The sequence below is a fragment of the Hippopotamus amphibius genome, chromosome 9 (genome assembly GCF_030028045.1).
Source record: "Hippopotamus amphibius kiboko isolate mHipAmp2 chromosome 9, mHipAmp2.hap2, whole genome shotgun sequence".
NCBI lineage: Eukaryota > Metazoa > Chordata > Mammalia > Artiodactyla > Hippopotamidae > Hippopotamus > Hippopotamus amphibius.
In genome coordinates, this window is record NC_080194.1 from 62,758,444 (window position 1) to 62,770,923 (window position 12,480).

Sequence of the window (12,480 nt, forward strand, 5' to 3'; positions counted from 1 at the left end):
TGCACTGCAACGAAAGTAGCCCCTGCTAGCCGCAACTAGAGAAAGCCTGCGTGCAGCAACAGAGACCTAATGCAGCCAGTAAATAAATAAATAAATAAAATTAAAAAAAAAACAAAAACCCACCACCAACAACAAAAAACTGGGGAGTGACCTTAAAGACCATTCTTAAAAACTGTTTCTTCATTTAACAAAATCTTTGTAATTCAGAATGAAATGTCATTCATTTGGAGGTCAAATGACAAAAATGTTTTTCTTTATGATTTTTGAATAGATTGGATGAAGTAATGAAGGTAATTTTCACACAATTAAAACCTTGAGGGCTCATCAAACCAAATCCATCATTTTACAGCTGAGGAAGCTATGCTCTGAAAGGAAGTTCGTATTAGTTTCTCAGAGAGCTAGTTAGCGGTAGAACTAGAACCAGAAAGCAGACTTCTCTGGTTTGTTAATGATGGGACTTGAAGAATTAAAAACTTCTTTTTTAACACGAGGTGTCTTGGTGTTGTCTTAAGTACTGGGGCACGAAAATAAATGAATTTAGTAGGCCCCCGCCATGGGAGTTCCTGCAGTAAAGAGAGAGGATGGTGGTATGGCATTGGGGTGAACCAAAGCCACCCACAGTTTGGCTTCAAATGACATGCCTCATGTATTTCCCCCAGTGCTCCGTTATGAAGCTTCACATGTGGCTATTTGGACTCCTTGCTCTTCCTTATTCACACCCTGTGTTTATTGCCTCTGTGCCTTTGCTCCTGCCCTTCTTGCTGGTTCACATGCCCTTCCCTTTATTTCAACGTATCCAAATCCTACCTGATGTTTAAGACCCACCTGAAAGGGCAACTCCTCTAAAAGACTTCCCTAATTCTCTTCTTCCAGGGGTAACTTCCTCCTCCCTTGAATCCCACACAACTTCACTCCCTTCTGACCGTCTCTGAATTCCACACAACTTCACTCCCTTCTGGCCGTCTCCCTTTAGCAGTTTTTTAGAGTTACACTGTACCTCTCCAGGTATCTTTTCTGATTTTTAGCAGAGCTTGCTGCAGTTATTTGTCCCACAATTTAATGAGATGACTGTGGAGTTAGCAAAGAAGTGGAGAAGGAGAAAGTGCTGTGGAGGAGGACGACGAAGCAAAAGCAGGTTTGGGATGCAAAGGGAAAAGAGTTCAGGAAGAGGTTAGTCAATCATTTCAAATGTCTGGGAGAAATCAGAATTATAAATTTTTGCCCTGAGTCGCTATTTTTCGTAGTCTGTTATCCTGATACATTATTTAATCTTTCTTCCTCATCAGCCTTGCATAAATCTGCTCTCTCAGGAAGAGCAATGGAAAACTTAGCTTCTTGTGTACCTCCTCAGCCTATTGGAGACAAAGAAATTATCTGTAGTGTGAGGGATTCAAATATATTTCAGTTTAATTTGTAGAGTGAAGTTGAAAACAAATTGATTTAAATTACTTGTTGGGGGGACTGTTTCCCCCCGCAATAGCCACCATTTATTGGGTGTCAGGCATGGTGCTGTGCATTTTTATGTCTCATTTAATTTACTGCTCACAAGAAACTGATCTGGTAGGTGCTGTTACCAACCCCATCATAGAGAGGAGAGCACTATGCTTACACGGGCTAGAAAACAGATAAACACACAAAACTTTTCAAAATTCACACAGACAGTAAGAGATGGTGCTGGGATATGAAGTGAGATCTGTCTGGTGATAAATTCTATTCTAACCACTCCACTCTGCTGTTTCCTGCTGTGTAATATAACAATGCAACAGTTTTCACATATCATGGATTAAGTTGCATTTGGAAGATGCACATTATTTATTTTAAAGGAATATTTATTATTTTTAACCTTTCTACTTTGGGTAGAGCTAAGAATTGAATGAGCTGAATTCTTTGCACACATCATTGCTTGGACCATGTGGTTGGTTGGGCTTAAGAAGAACTGTACTAATATACCACTTTTAGACAGGAAAACCACAGTGCCTAAGGGACACAGTCTCTAGTTTGAAAATTAAAGATAAGAATGGCTATGATGCTTGATGTTATTGGAATAAAAAATGTCTTGTATGGCGGTAGAGGGGTGTGTGTGTGTGTGTGTGTGTATCTGTATGTTTTAAACTTAGAGAAAACAATCTTCCAGACTAGACTCGAGAGGCTACAGCAGAGGTTCTCAAACTTCCTCAGTTCACAGAAATTTTAGTGTCAAAGTAATTTTTTCATGGTGCCTCTAAGCCAATAGAAATACCTAAACGCTCTGTTTATTAAGTAGTTAGCACCAAACAATTTAATAAGTATTATTGTCTAAGGACTTAATAGCTGTTTGGAAAAAATGGAAAACATAAATTAAAAGAAAATGATTTTTATCTCATTTTTAATAACGATAATTACTTATTATTGGTATACACATTGCTTTGGGCCATGGAATAGCATCTTAGAATGGACACCACCATCCTCATTTCCTGTTTCTCATTGATTTTCACATGACTCTTGCTTTTTATCACACAGACTGCAAAAGCCCCAGCTTCAAAAAGATACGATCACATCGAAGGGAATGTAGCACAATCTGATGTTAAAATTGTGAGCTGCCTCTAGCTAGTAGTTCCCGAGGTGTCTGATTGATCTTGAGCATCACGGTGTTTGCCTTGAAATTTAAAACTATCCTGTTGAACCCCTGTGAGTTCACTGAGGCACCTCAGAGCACCTTGGCACACATTTGGGGAATTTTACCTCTGAAGGAATCTGGAAATTCTTTAAGAGTGAAACCCTGAGACTCCAGGGCCCCTTGTGAGTTATTTATAAAAGTATCTTTAAAGGTTACTTAGAGGTGATGTTTCAAATGCTGAGTAATTCAAAGAGAGCTTTTTATTTAATACATTTGAGCTTGTAATTCAGTGGATGTATTTTTAGGTTGTTTGCTAGGTATTTGTTTAGGTGGTAATTGGTTTAATTAAAAACATGAGATGCTGATCCTTCTATCTTGATTCTTGCCAACCTCTCTTCTGTGGCGTGGTTTCATTCCCTCCCTGCATCCAATATTGGATATTTGCATTACTAGATGATCTTGTTTTTTCTCTATCCAAGTGAATTATTTCATTTAAACTGAGTTGTGTCAGGCCCTAGTCAAAAATTATTCTGAAAAAAAAAACCTCCCGAAATACTGGGATACTCATTTTCATACACACACACACACACACACACACACACACACACTCCTTTAAATTTAAATATAAATTCAGAATTTAATGAGAATATTTTTGAAATTTAATATAAAAATAGATCACTATAACCCAGCCACCCTTGCTTTCTATAATACTATTGCTTATGGACCCTAAGAAACCAACTGTTACTTTTTATGTCATCCTATTCTCTGCACACTTTACCTTAGTTCAATACATTGCATCTGGCTCTACCTTCTTGTTAAATAGAGACAAGACTTGCCTATAAGACGTGACAACCAGTGGTAAGATGAATTGAGAGCCATTGTTTATAGGGGAACTAAAGAAATTGTGGAGAGGCAGTTCTGAACTGGGGACAGATGTTTTTCAGAGTGGATTTTAAGAAAGAGCAGGAGTTTAGTAGGCATGGAAAGTAAATGAACTGGATTAGAGGTCTTGCTTTATTCAGTCCACTCCTCTCCCTGCTGGGGCTCCCTCTCGTAAATAAGAAATCAATATTAATTGCTACTTTATTATGTAAAGAGTACCTGTATTACCAGTTAAATTCTATTTCCCAAGTCCATCGTGAGCACAGACGAAGAGCCTCTCAGAGTGCATGTGCTGTGGAGAGATAGGGGACAGTATTAGAGGAATTCAACAGTGGGCTCGAGGAGTCCACGGTGAGGACACCGTCTGCAGAGGTCTGCAGAATTTAAAAAGCAGTACAAAGCAGGGCCTGATTGAATGGAGGAGCAAGTGATACATTGTCAGCCCCATGTGAGTATAGCAGAGATAAGAATTGAGCCCCAGGCCTAGTAGTCAGAAACAGCTATTAGAAGGTAGGGCTTGGTACAACTTTGAAGAGTAGGTAGGATTTGGTTAGGCAGAGAATCAGAGACAGGGTATGTTCCAGTGAGGATGGGAGTACCATGGAATGAGGGTGAATGAAAGCAAGAGGCAGAATTTAGCAGAGGCTAGCGAGGCATAGTTTGGGGCAGGACCCTGACCTCAGTCTGAGGATTAGCCTTTAACTTGTAGATCAAGGTGTGCAACCTTAAAAATCCCACAGGAGCCCAGAGGGTAAAATAAATAAACTCTTTTCTCTACCTGGCAAACACTTGTTCATCTTTGAAGGTCCTCTCTGAAAAATCTGTTCTTATTTCTGAACCACCCAAGATACTGCTTCCTGTGTCTCTAGGAAATAGGTACAAAACTTCCCCTTAATCCTAGCTCCCATTTCCTTTCTCCACAAAACCTCACTTAGAGCTAGATATGTGTATAGGAATGAGGCCAAGTGTGTTAAAGAGTATTTTGATGCAAAGAAACAATCATGGAATCCTATGTAACCATCTATAAGAAACTTACAATAAGGAAACTGGATCAATAGCAATGATTTATTTTAAAATAAAACTATATAAATTTCATTGAATTCCAAATATTTTGTTAGAATTATTTTAATAAAATGGATATAGATACATACATTTAAATTTAAGGCTGTGGGACTTCTCTGGTGGCACAGTGCTTAAGAATCTGCCTGCCAATGCTGAGGACACGAGTTCAATCCCTGGGCTGGGAAGATCCTACGTGCCGTGGAGCAACTAAGCCCGTGAGCCACAACTACTGAGCCTGTGCTCTAGAGCCCATGAGCCACAACTACTGGGTCCGTGTGCCTAGAGCCCGTGCTCCGCAACAAGAGAAGCCATGCAAAGAGAAGCCTGCGCACCGCAATGAAGAGCAGCCACCACTCGCCACAGCTAGAGAAAGCCCTTGCACAGCAACGAAGACCCAATGCAGCCAAAACTAAACAAACAAATAAATAAATAATAAATAAATCTTAAACAAAGAGAAATACGAATCTTTTAAAAAAATAAATTGAAGGTAGTGTTTTTGTGATATCTAACAATGTGAAAGGAATGGTATCTCAGCCAATTTTCTTTTTCTTTAAGATTGTGTTTGGTACTGATCAGCTCAAATGAACTTGACAACATTATTCATCTAATGTAGACCCTGGATTTCTGAATATTCCGAGTTTTCAAGACATTCTAATATTTGTATTTATCTTCCAATTTATAACAGTTGGGAAATAGTTCAAACTGCTTTAAATCTTGTGTGGGTCACATAACATGTTAGCAGCCCAACCTCCAAATTTTGGCATCTGTTTTAGGCAGTAGTGGGTTTAAGTACGTGAAAACAGGACTTTGGATGGTGAATCTGGCAGAGGTGTACAGAAATTAAAATACAAGGTCAATCTCCAGCCCTGACTCCCCACCCTGGAAGTTCAGATTCATATATCTGGCTGCCTACTTGACATACCTGTGTAACAGACATCTGAAACCTAACAAGTCAAAATCTCAGTCTACTTCTACAAAACCTGTCCCTCCAAAAGCCTACACCATCTCAGCTAATGGCAACTCCATGCCTTCAATAATTCAAGTCAAAAGCTTGGGAGTCATGCTTGAATCATCTCCTAATTTATGGCCCACCTATCTTCTCTGTCTCCAAATGTATCTAGAAAACAACCAGTCTGGACCATCCTTACCACTGATTGTGATCCGCATCATCAACTCTTGCCTGGATTATGCTTTCCCCACTTCCAACTTTGACTCCTGTTTCCTCGATGCAAAAGCCAGAGTTATCCATTTACTTCTGTCAGTTCTTGTTTCTCATCTGCTCACAATCCTTCAGTGCCTTCCTCTTTCATCCAGAATAAACGGCAGCATCAGTATAATGGCCTGGAATTGTCTACAGTCTGGATCCTGTGATCTGCCTGCCTCATTGCAGGCTACTCTTCCCCTTGCTCAGCCCTCTCCAGCCAGCAGTCTCCTTGTTGTTCTCCACACACTTGCCAGACACATCTGTGCCTCACCATCTTTGTATGAGGGGGAGTCAAAAATTGTCTGCACCTGGCTGTAGAATTTACAGACGTTGTAATATAACCAGAGTGCAGATAATTTTTGATTCACCCTCATGCTTGCCACTCCCTCTGTCTAAAGCCCTAGTCTCCTAAACATCCACATGGACTGCTCCTTTACCTCTTTTTAGTCTTTACTCAAATAATACCTTCTCAGTGAGCCTTCCCTATCCATCCTGCTTAACTTTGCCCTCACCTCCTGCATACCAGTTTCTCCTTTCCTGCTTTTGTTTTCTACATAGCACGTTTCACCAGATAATGTAGTATTATATGTATCTTGCTTCTTTGTTTACTATTTATCTTTTTTTTACTAGAATGTAAGCTTCATAAGGGCAACAATTTTTAATTGTTTTTTTTTTTTTCCTAGTTTCTGGGTTTTCTAGTTGCATGATTCTAGTACCTGAAAATTAACAGGCATTCAAATTTTTTTGTTAGATGACTGGAAGAGGTGAGGTGAGATGAGGCAACCTGACTAAAGTGATTTCAGTGGGAATGGAAAGAAAGTGATGAATACCAGAAACATGGCATAAGATGACTCTTAAAGACCTGTTAAGCCTGCGAGTAATATTGGGAGGGACTATAGAATTAGGGGTTGTTCCTTCACTCAGCAAGGAGTCCTTATTGAACGCTTACTGGGTACAGGGCAGTGTTTGTCATGGGGCTGCAGAAACTTGGTTCTGGCCGAGGAGAGAGGTTGGCAGTTTTGTAGGAGAAGAATACACAAGGTTAATTTAAGACTAGAAGCCTGGGTGACTTGGAAAAATGGTGATCAATTGACACTTCTGTCACTGGTTTAGTGGAGCAAAGAAGTGAGGAGAGAAGATGACAAAGTTTTAGAACCACTGCCGGAGGGTCAGATGGGCTCTTAAAAGATGGAGAAAACCTTGCTTACCAGGATTCAGCCTGAGTCTGATCCTAGTCTGTGGGTTTCCCTGAGCCTTCAAAACCAGCTTATGCCATTATAAGTTCAGTGACCATTTGATCATCAAAGCAATTGGATAGTTTTTTTTTTACCTCCAGATCCTTGTTTAAAACTCATATTTACTTTTGGTTTTATTTTCCTGCTTTTCATATCATTACTCTCTAGAAATAAAGAGCATGCCTTCGTGGTTCTTTTAGCTCTACTGATTGTGCCATGACCCAAAAAACTATTTATTTGGAATAGAATAAACTGATTCCAAGGGATTATTTCTTAAGAGGATGAGAGTGATTACAAAAACATAACATTCCAGTCTAAAACTCTACTTGCAACAGATATGCACATAACCCTGTTAGAATAAGGTTAATTTTCTCTGTCGGTGAACACTTATTGATTACTTACTGAAAACAAGAGTGGAATATAGATTAAGTGCATTAATATGTGACACTGGCTCACGGGTACAAGATAATGTATTTTAGAGGAAGGAGGAAACTTAATTTCAGTTTGTTTTTGCTATAGTATCATAAGCTCTTACCATATCCCCAAAGTGGAGAAATATGCCTCAGATTTACAACATTAAAACGCAACCAACCTGTTTTCCAGGTTTTTCCAGTGCCAAATTGGTGACAGAAGTATGAAGACACAACATGATAAGTGTGAATGGAATAGGATAAAGAAAATGCTGTGGGGTCGTGAAAAAGGGAGCCACGGTTCCAGCTGGCAGGATGTGTGAGATTTCAGGGCACAACGATAGGCTACTAGGATTTGACTGAAGGTGAGAGGGGAGATGCGGAAGCAGTTCAGGCTTTGGGAATAGAGCTGCAAAAAGGCAAGAAAAGCCAGGGAGTAATGAAGGATGTGTTTTAGGAAGGACAAGTTGTCCAGTGTGGCTTGACCATGGAGCACTTGGAAGGAAGGGATAGGAGAAGAATTTGGAAGGGTGGTTGGAGCCAAAGGCTCCAAATGTGTAGTCTTCATAAAAGTATAATGTAAGAGTCATTGAAGGGCTAAAATGGCAGACAATCATGGTAATATTTACATTTTGAAAGTGGATTCTGATAGAAGTTTTAAGACTTCTCCCAAGGAGGGCTTTAAAAACAGTTTCCTGGGCCCCGCACGAAACCAATACCAAAGGAATCTCTGAGAAGGATGCCCCTGGAATGGGTTTTCTATAAATACCTCAGATGCTTTCTTTTTCCCCCTAGCTCTATTGAGATAGAATTGACATATAACTTTGTGTAAGTCTAAGGTGTACAACATGATGATTTGATATGTGTGTACACTGTGAAATCATTCCCGCAATGAGGTTAGTTAACATCTTTATCACGTCACCTAATTGCCTTTTTGTAACTGTGGGAACGTATAAGACTTACTCATTCAGCAACTTTCTATTATGTAATACAGTATTGTGGACTACAGTTGCCAGGCTGTACATCAGATTCCCAGAGTTTATTCATCTTACAGCTGGAAGTTTATGCCCTTTGACTAACATCTCCCCATTTCTCCCATCCCCTAGCTTCTGGCAACTACTGTTCCACTCTCTGGGTTTTAATGAATTTTTGACTGTTTATGGCTTATTTTAGATTCCTCATGTAAGTGAGATCGTACAGTATTTTTCTTCCTCTGACTTATTTCCCTAACATAATGCTCTTATAGCATTTGCCCATGTTGTTGCAAAAGACAGGATTTCCTTCTTTTTTATGACTGAGTAACATTCTGTTGTACATGCGTACAGTTGGTCCTCCGTATCTGCAGGTTCCACATCCACAGATATGGGGGGGGGGGTGTACTAGGGCATTTTATAAGGGACTTGACCACCCGCAGATTTTTGTATCTTTAGTGGGTCTTGGAACCAATCTCCTGCGGGTACTGAGGGATGACTGTACCACATCTTCTTCATCCATTTAGGTTGCTTCCGTGTCTTGGCTATTGTCAGTAATACTGCAAAGAATATGGGTGTGCAGATATCTCTTCAAGGTAGTGGTTTCATTTCATTTCATTTCCTTCCATCACCCATTGGGTGATTTCTTATGCCGCCAGAATGGCAACTGTCTAAAGACCTGTGTTATATTTATATTTATTTTAAGGGAAAGCAGGAGTGACAAAAGCTGAGATGCTGAGAGCCCCAGTTAAGAGCTTTCAGGGGTCCAGATGAGGCGCAATGGGGGCCTGAACTGGAGCAGTGGCAGTGCTGATGGAGATGAGGGGGCAGAGTCAAGATTCCCTTTTGGACTAGAAGTGTTAGTAGGCTGTTGGAGACCCTTTGGATATGGGGAGGGGGAAGGAGTTGGAAGGTACCACTCTGGGTGACAGAGTGGGTGGTGATTCTGTGAACCAGCACGGGGAGCACAGGAGCAATGGCAGGTGGAGAGCCGGATGTTTGCGTGTTGGGGAGGTTGATCAAAGAGGGCTGCCGGGGCAATAATGACTTTAGTTTAGGGATCCTAGCCAGCTCATTTTTTTTTACCAGTGAGGAAACTGAGGCTCAGAATGTTGAAGAGGCTAATGTGAGGTCACAGAGCTAGTTGGTTAATAGAAAATCCTCTTGTTTTTATGCCTGTCTAGAAGATTCACTGCTTGGTTATGCCCACTGAGAGCATCTAACTACCAAGTGAAAAATATCATTAAATACACACTACGGCTGTGTTGCTGGCATATGTTTTTAGCTGAGTCCATGACACCAAATGGGCCATTTCAGGCATTTGGAACAGAGGACCAGATGTTGACTTAATGGTGGTATCATAGGGGTAGAAGGCATGAAAACAGAAAGGGGCTGTAGAGATCATCCAGAACAACCTCATTTTACAGATGAGAAAACTGAGTCTCAGGGACAGAAATATAGTTGTCTAAGGCTGCGTGGTAAAGAGGGATTAAAATGAAGATGCCCTGTGTTCCCATCCTTCAATTTAGTGCCTTCTGTGGAAAGTTATCCACATTATTACCACAACCATTGTACTAACTTTTGTGATTCAGTTGATTGCTTTGTGGTTTACCATCCCTTGAGGCTGAAAACTGAATCATGAGCCACGTCTACATGGCTATAGAATGTGTTTAAAGACTACGAGAAATGGGGACCTACATGGTGAACTGGGTCACTTTTGGTCCGTGCATCTAAACTTCTTAGTTTAGAAGTTCTCGAGGACAGAAATTCTGTATCTGCAGCACAAGCACAGGACCTGGGCCATATTAACTATTCAAGAAATATGTGTTGAATGAGTGATTTAACCCCAATGGCATTTTTTGAACTATAGTCTTTTTTTAAGAAGTAAATCACTTATGATAGATTCATCAAGTCTCTACTATGTCCATATGTAGGCACTAAGAGTCACAGGGTTCTCATTCTTTTCTTAAGAAACAGCAGAGAGGGCTGTCAGCTGATGAAGGCAGGATAAAACGAGTGCTGGAAAGACCCTGGTCTGAATGTGACCTCTTGCTGGAATGCCAAAAATACAAACTTTCCAAGTCTCCTGGCCCAGTGACCTCAATATACAAAGGTCTTTTCTTTCTAGAAACAAACCTTTTTCTTCTTGTTTCTGACCTGACACACATACCCTCACAAACTCAAACACACAGACACACAATCCCTATGAAAGTGTAAGCCTATAGTGTGCTTTTTTGCATAGTCTTAAAAATGACCCTTTGCCATGTATTTGAAATGTAAAATCTTTCTTCTTGAGGGCTGCCTTACAGTACTATGAAAACTCCTGGACAAGCAGATTATTGAATAACCCATGACTTTGCCCTTCATCTGATTATTTCCCTGAAAGGGATCATAAGACATCTTTACAAAGCCTAGAGGCCTTCAGAATTCTGAATGACAACAGAGAACCTTTTTCTCCTATCTTCCTGAAATGTCAAGGCCACCCTGCTCAAAGGAAATCACTGTATGCATAAGGAACTTAAAAAAAAAAAAAAGAAAAAAGAAGAAAAAAAGAAATTTAGAACTCATCAAGAAAAATGAAAGCTAATCTGTGGGTTTTGTGTCATGTGAGCAGTATTATACCACTTTCTTTCATTGACTAGATGACTATGGGACATTTTTTTAAATGCTGGTATAACTCATGTAAGAAATATTTTAGGATGGATATGTGCTGGCCCTGACACACAGGCTCACACACTAGGATAGGAAGCCTTGACCTTCATACATTTCCATTAAGTGCTTATGGATCATTTCCTCTTGCAATCCGCAGTGCTAATGCCAGTGTGAACATGACCTACAAAAGAATTTGGTAACTTGAATTTAAACTCACCATCACAAAACCTTGAGCTCAAACTTAAGTGTAAAGTGTCCTTAGACGTATGTTGACCTAGATGTTCCTAGATACATGCCAATTTCGGCCTTTTTTTAAGATAAGTAGGCTTATGCAATACACACTTAACTTTGTTTTAATTTCTAAAACTTTTTAAGACTCTGAACACAAAGAAATTCTCAAAGCAGAATAAAAGAACTTTGTCTGGTCATACACTTCTGGAGTTTTGAATTCAGAAAACATCAACCCAGTCTTCGATAGCTCCTATCTTTAGCAGCTACTGGAGGATAGAGTTACAAGCAATAGGATTTTGTTCATTTTTGTTGATCAGCTCAAATACCTGTAATTTTCTTTCCTAAACTCTGTCTAGAACTCTGATTTCACTACCTTTGTCATATCGTCTTTCATAATGTTTAACATGCTGAAGAAAGGAGGGAAAACTCAAGTACCAACTAGTTGTAAGGAACTGTGCTGGATGCTTTACATGTGTTAATTCATTTCATCCACATAACAACCCTGTGAGGTACATATTATTACTGGCATTTTTCAGGTGAGGAAGGCTAAACTTAGTGTGTTTAAGAAATGTGCCTGTATTCATTTAGAAAATTAAGAATCAGAGCAAAACTGATTCTAGCTGATTGGTCTAAATAAGACCAATCCATTTCTTTGTTTCTTTGTTTCTTCCTTCCATTCATTCGTTCCTTCGTCAGAGGGCTTTCATTATCTAATGGATTGTAGGCTAGTTAAGGGTATAGGCCATCTAGTTCACTGTCGTATTCCTAGCATGTAGCTCAGAGACTGGCATCAATGTATAAGTATCTGTTATCTGCTCAACTGAGTTGAATGGGACACCCCTGGTATATAAACCTGGGGGAGAGATAGTATACGGTTGTGGTTTAGTAGTTGAGGGTATTCAGTGTTGGTAAATGATTATGGGCTCTGGATTCAAAAAGCTCAAATTTGAATTGTAACTTCTTAAGCTTACCATCTGTATAATTTGAACAAGTTACTTAGCCTCTCTTGGTCTCAATTTTCTCACTTTAAAATGGGGCTAATAATTGCACCTTCATGATAATTTATGGAAGCCACATCTCTGATGGTTAGTGAGCATACAATAAATGCTACCTATTACTATTACCCCTGATTGGAGTTGACTGTGGATGCCTTTGTAACATACTAATCTATCATCCCACTAAAATCTGAGCTCCATGATGGTAGGGATTTTCATATTTTAATTATTGTATCCCAAGA

General features: G+C 39.8%; 1 protein-coding gene across 1 annotated transcript in view; it reads left to right on the forward strand.

Annotated features, from left to right (window-relative positions):
- Window positions 1–12,480, forward strand: part of RAB38 (RAB38, member RAS oncogene family) — a 64,729-nt gene that overhangs the window by 8,316 nt on the left and 43,933 nt on the right. The gene's annotated exons all lie outside the window — the stretch shown is intronic.